Genomic DNA, 6,000 nt, shown 5'->3' on the forward strand with positions numbered 1-6,000 from the left:
AAAATTTATTGTTTCATATCTCTATTTAGCATTTCGTGCAATTATATTTCTGTTTCTTTTGTGTTTTTGGATAGAAAGGATTAAAATGCATTTTTATTTAAATTTTAAACTTTGGAATTTCGTGTCGATTTGAGTAAATCTTTCTGCTAATTTCCTTTCCGTCTGAGAAATCCTGTAATCTGCTGTGAATGAAGCCATAGTTAATGGAGGTCTAATTATTTTGTCCCTCGAGTATTTTGAATGAGATGAGAACGTTTATCGAGTTGTTAGTGAATGCATAGAAGCTGCTTGATAAAATATCCTTTAGGGTTTATATCGAAAGCTTCTACCAGGTAACTTTCAAAGTTCATTTTCTTAAATGTAAAGGGAAACAGAAATAACTCCTAAAAGAAATAATCCAAAGTTAATTGTTGTATTTTGGCTGCAGTTTCCACTATGTATTGCAGTGATTACATATTCTTCTGTGGCTATGATTTTGGAAGATACTTCTAAAAGAGATGATAATTAGTACAAGAGGGAGTCAAAATAAAGAAAAATCCGACCATTACTTTCTACGTTTGAAGAAACTAACAACATAGTTAAGTAATGGTAGTTCTACTTAACAACATCAATTAGCAATAGAATAATGTGATAAAAAATCTCCACTTCCTTGGGATTTTCTCTTGGTAAACTGCAAGTAAGTTAGATTTGTTGTCACATTATTATGTATGTTACTCCTTGGTCAAAAACTAGAGGCTTTCCGAGTCCCTAAAAATTACTCCTTAGTCAAAAAAATAGAGGCTTTCCGAGTCCTCGAAAATTGCTTCTTGGTCGAAAAATAGAAGTAAGCCATGATATATCCCATGTAATGATGTTCAGACTGCTCTGTGCATACTCTATTTATGCATCTTGGGCTACTTATCTTTGATTAATCGTTATTATGTAATTCAAGGCTTTGGTTGAAACAAAGCCGGAGGCAGCACTTGAGGGTCTTGCGGAAGTAGTTCGTATGGATCCTTAGAAGGCCGAGTAGTAAGGGGTTGAAAGTAATAAACTTTTTGTGTAGTATGATAGCTAATAAACTCCGTATCATAAAAAAGAGTATGATAGCTGGTAAACTGATCAGCTACCTCCCTTGTGTGTTTGCCTCGTCAAAAAATTGGTATTATGATGCCGAAGATGGGTGGGGTATTGGATGGTTGATGATTTTTTAATTAGAAAAATTAGTTTGATGATTTTCCTCCAATTTGATTGTACGGCAATAACCTTATGTATAATCAGTCCCAAATATTTCCTTCTTTTTGAGATGCCTTAGAACTCTAAACCACCATCTAATTATGGTAGTGTGACTGTGATTTTGATTGAAGAGGTACTTTCCTAGGCACTCTTAACTGTCCTCGGTAATCTCGAACTCCACTTTCTCGATTCTGTCAGAGAAAGAGCGCATGTGCCGGTCAGAGTAGATGGAGATCGCACGGGTCAGGCTTAAGAGGTGGAAAGAGAGTGTTGAAGAAGAACAAAAGAACTGTACGCCCAACTTTTAAACGCAAGGACGCAAGGAGAATTTTAACAGGCTTTGTCGATAATTCAGCAGTGTCCAGTTTTGGTGGTTTAACGTGCAATCGTGTACTATGTCTCAGAAGACATATCTCAGGAGTCCGTAACCCAATTGTGGTTCTTTTGGACTCAAATTACGTAAATAAATTTTAAAAATAGTTACGTTTTTATATATTACGCCAAAATACGCCTCACTATACTTTAACGGTAACTTTTGCCGTTAAGGTATAGCGTGACATATTTTGGTGCTATATATACTGACGATTTGACTAACAGGTATAGCGTGTTGTATTTTTACGGTATATATATAGCGTAAAAATACTGCACGCTATACCCCTGATTATGGGTCCACCAATAAGTTAACTGACATAACAATAATTCAAATATGTATAGCGTATATTCAAAGAGCTCTATACATCAAAAATTTCAAACCCCCGGGCTAGCCATTTCCTATATAAAGGGGTTAGGATTTGAGGAAAATCTATTCACAAAAAATTCTAACTCCCATTCAATCTTTTCTTCTAGTTAAATTCTCAAGCATTTTTTCGTAATGTCTGAAGAGTGTAGAATAAGAGTTTCATTATATTGGATGGGGGGAGGTGGGGTTGTGATGGAGGATAACTCTGTGAGGTATAGTTTATCTCCACGGAGTCATGTTAAATTACCCTTACAATGGAGTACGATAAATTGATTTCGTTATTATGCAAAAAAATGAGTGTGAGGAAACACCGATTGATACTTAAAGTAACCGAAAGATATCTGTATTTTGTCACTCCGCAAGGGGCTGCTTTTTACTCGGAGTTAAACATCTACGATGATGAAACTTTGAGGGATTTTCTGAGGACTCCGGATGAATACCGGGAATTTCTTGTAATCAAAATGTTGGATATGTACGTCAAGGTCGAAGACGTTCCCAACAATGAGGTTGTCATATAGGTTCCGGATAACCCCCAGTCATCGGGTGGTTATTTTGGAGCAGTTTTTACCGGACATGTTCCGGATGAAAGAAATTTCCTTGATTTAAACTTATCACCGTCTGCTTTTCATAATTCACAAGACGAGTGGTAAACCTTAATTTTTCTTTGTGTTACGATGTACATTTTTGTTGTATTGAATTTGTATTAATGCTCATACATTTAACAGGGGGTACCGACCGGATATGAATTTTACAAATTATGAACCCAAGCATAGTTTTGGTGTGTTGGATCATCGTGGTCCATCCGGTAGTCATCACCTAAATGAAATTGTCCATCATGGAATTTCATCATATTACGACTTGTAAGTGAAGTGATACAGCTATATGGAAAGTATTTATTAATTTCAGTAGCTTATTATTTTGTTGATTGTGCAGTGAAAACGAGCAAGTTGAACCACATGTACTCACTCAATTGCCCGAAGACGACGTATTAAATCGGGATCTAGCAGATGCACAGAGTGAGGAAGAGAACAGTGATTACGACAATAATGTTGATGAATATGGAGACGAGACGCCCTTTCCTCGTGAGGACGGTGATGAGGAGGATGAGAAGGAAGGACCTGATTCGACGAGAGAGTATGCTACACCCCCCTAGATGAAGTGTGTACGAGTCCCAAGTGTTGTTTTATTCAAGGGAGATTCCTTACCTTGATAACTTGCCAAGCATGCTGGATGTGGAAGCTCTCACAAGGGATTTTGAGGAAATTCAGACAACAATGTGGGATGAGTCTAGACCAACGGTGTTGGCAAAGGGCATGTTTTTTCCTGATAAAGCGCGCGTAAGTAGGGCTTGTAAAATGCACAGCGTAAAAGAGTATCGTGAGATGACGGTATGGGAGTCAAGTCCGGTTGGATAAAAGGTTGTTTGTCGCTGGTGGTTTTGGCCATGTCATTAGGTGTTGCATGCGAGAAAGAAGAAGACAGGTCTGTGGAATGTGGGTAAATACATTCCCACTCACACATGTGAAATGGACACATTCAACGGGAATCGCTTCAACTTGGATATTGACTTGATTTCTCTTGTCCTTATCCTACATATCAAAGCATCCATAAGGTATAAAATCAAAGAGTGCATTACATCAGTCCACCAGGAACATGGCCATACCATTACCAAAAGAAAGGCATATCTCGGGCGCAAACGAGCGTTTGAAATAGTCTATGGCAACTGGGATAAGTCATTTGCAGCTCTGCCCAGGTACATGGCCGCACTGCAGCAGTTTAACCCCGGGACGGTTGTTAAATGGAAGCTTGAGCGGAGTCCAGGTAAACTAGAATATATATTCAATTACGTGTTCTGGGCATTAAAACCATCAATTAATGGTTTTTCGCATTGCCGACCCGTAATATCCATAGACGGCACTCATGTTTATGGAAAGTACAATATCAAGTTGTTGATAGCCGTGGCAGTAGATGCTAATGGACAGATATTTCCTCTAGCTTTTGCTATTTGTGCCAATGAAAACCAAAAGACGTGGACGCTATTTTTGAACCACTTGAAAGAGCACATTGTCAAACAACGTTGCGGTATTTGTCTAATATCTGATCGGCACGGTGGTATCTTAAGTTCTGTGGAGAACTTGCATGCATAGCAATAGGCAGTGAAACGGCCATGCCATCAACGGGCAGGCCATATAAAACCTCCACGTCTTGCAGCGTGATGGTAGCCTCGTCAATGGGCAGGTGAGATGTGTGCGTCTCCGGTCACCACCGCTCAATCAACACCATGATCAAAGCCCAGTCGAGGTGCATCCGCCCGATATTAATAATCCTATAAAATCCCGTATCCTCTAGGCGCTGGACGGGCATGGAGATCTCTGGGCCTCAAAAAATCCCATAGGTTGTCCACTCTCCTAGCGCGGAGAGTCTGGGACAGTAACTCTCCGTCCCATATATGCGCGGACCTATGATCGCCCTATAGCACTAATAGCTCATGAGAGTAAGGGTCAGGGTGTATAGGCGGCGCGTCCATGTGGTTTACTGTAAATTAAACAACATTAATTGTATGTTTAATATGTAATTGTACAAAGTATATATACCTATTGTGTTCCAGGCTCGATATTTGAGGCCCAGTAGCACCAAACTATCATGAATAATTATGTGTGTCAAATTCAATATTTTGATAATTTTGTGTGTGTTTGTTTTATAATTTAAATTCTTAATTTTTAATTATTTAATTGTACAAAGTATATATACATATTGGGTTCAAGACTCGATATTTAAGGCCCAGTAACACCAAACTATCATGAGTAATTATGTGTGTCAAATTCAATAGTTTGATAATTTTGTGTGTGTTTGTTTTATATTCTTAATTTTTAATTATTTAATTGTACAAAGTATATATACTTATTCGGTTCCAGGCTCGATATTTGAGGCCCAGTAGCACCAAACTATCATGAATAATTATGTGTATCAAATTCAATATTTGATAATTTTGTGTGTGTTTGTTTTATAATTTACATTCTTAATTTTTAATTATTTAATTGTATAAAGTATATATTTTCATCTACCAGTATAACAAATACTTAAACTACAGGGATTCTATGCTAAAATATTCTACAGTTTACTACGCTAAAAGGTTCTATATTTTACTAGCTAATAAATAATTTAAACTAAATATAAACAACAAATACATTTTAATCACATAACATTTGGAAAAATACATATAACATACTAGTTTCGCAAATAAAACACAAAACGACATGGAAACACTGATATCTAAATCCTGATATTAACAGAAAAAATTATTTCTCAATTTTACATTTTTTTAGAACACTAATATCTAAGTCCGGATAAATATAACATACTAGTTTCGCAAATAAAACACAAAACGACACGGGAACACATTCAATCAACTAATGCATTATTATACAAGTTTCGACATAAAATAAATCAAAATACCTCGATGTAGTATTTTGTATGAAAATTTGAGTCCGAAAGAGTGAAACCACAATAATACGATGCTCTACTATTGTGGGACCTATGTTCTTAACGTTTTGTGTGACGGGTGAGACCCATAATTTTTTTTCCAAAGAAGACGATGGGGTGGGGGACCAGAAACAGGTTGAAGTAAAAAAATGGGGACGACTCGTTCTAGTCGGGAAAGAAGACGAAGGGAATTATTTAATCAGGGGTATAGCGTACTGTATTTTTACGATATATATATATAGCGTAAAAATACAGCACGCTATACCTGTCAGTCAAATCGTCAGTATATATAGTGCCAAAATACGACACGCTATACCTAACAGCAAAAGTTACCGATAAGGTATAACGTGGTATATTTTGGCGTTATATATAGCAAGGTAACTTTTTGTTATATATTTATTTACATAATTTGAATCCAAAAGAACCACAATTGTGTTCCGGCTCCATATCTCAAGGTTAACTTTCTAGTACTTGTTACACACGAATGTGAGTACGTTGAAATTTGTAGTGATTACTGGAAAAAAATTTCTTGATTTAGGTCATTGTGAATGACACACACAGTA

This window comes from Nicotiana sylvestris, chromosome 9, assembly GCF_000393655.2.
Source record: "Nicotiana sylvestris chromosome 9, ASM39365v2, whole genome shotgun sequence".
Taxonomy (NCBI): domain Eukaryota; kingdom Viridiplantae; phylum Streptophyta; class Magnoliopsida; order Solanales; family Solanaceae; genus Nicotiana; species Nicotiana sylvestris.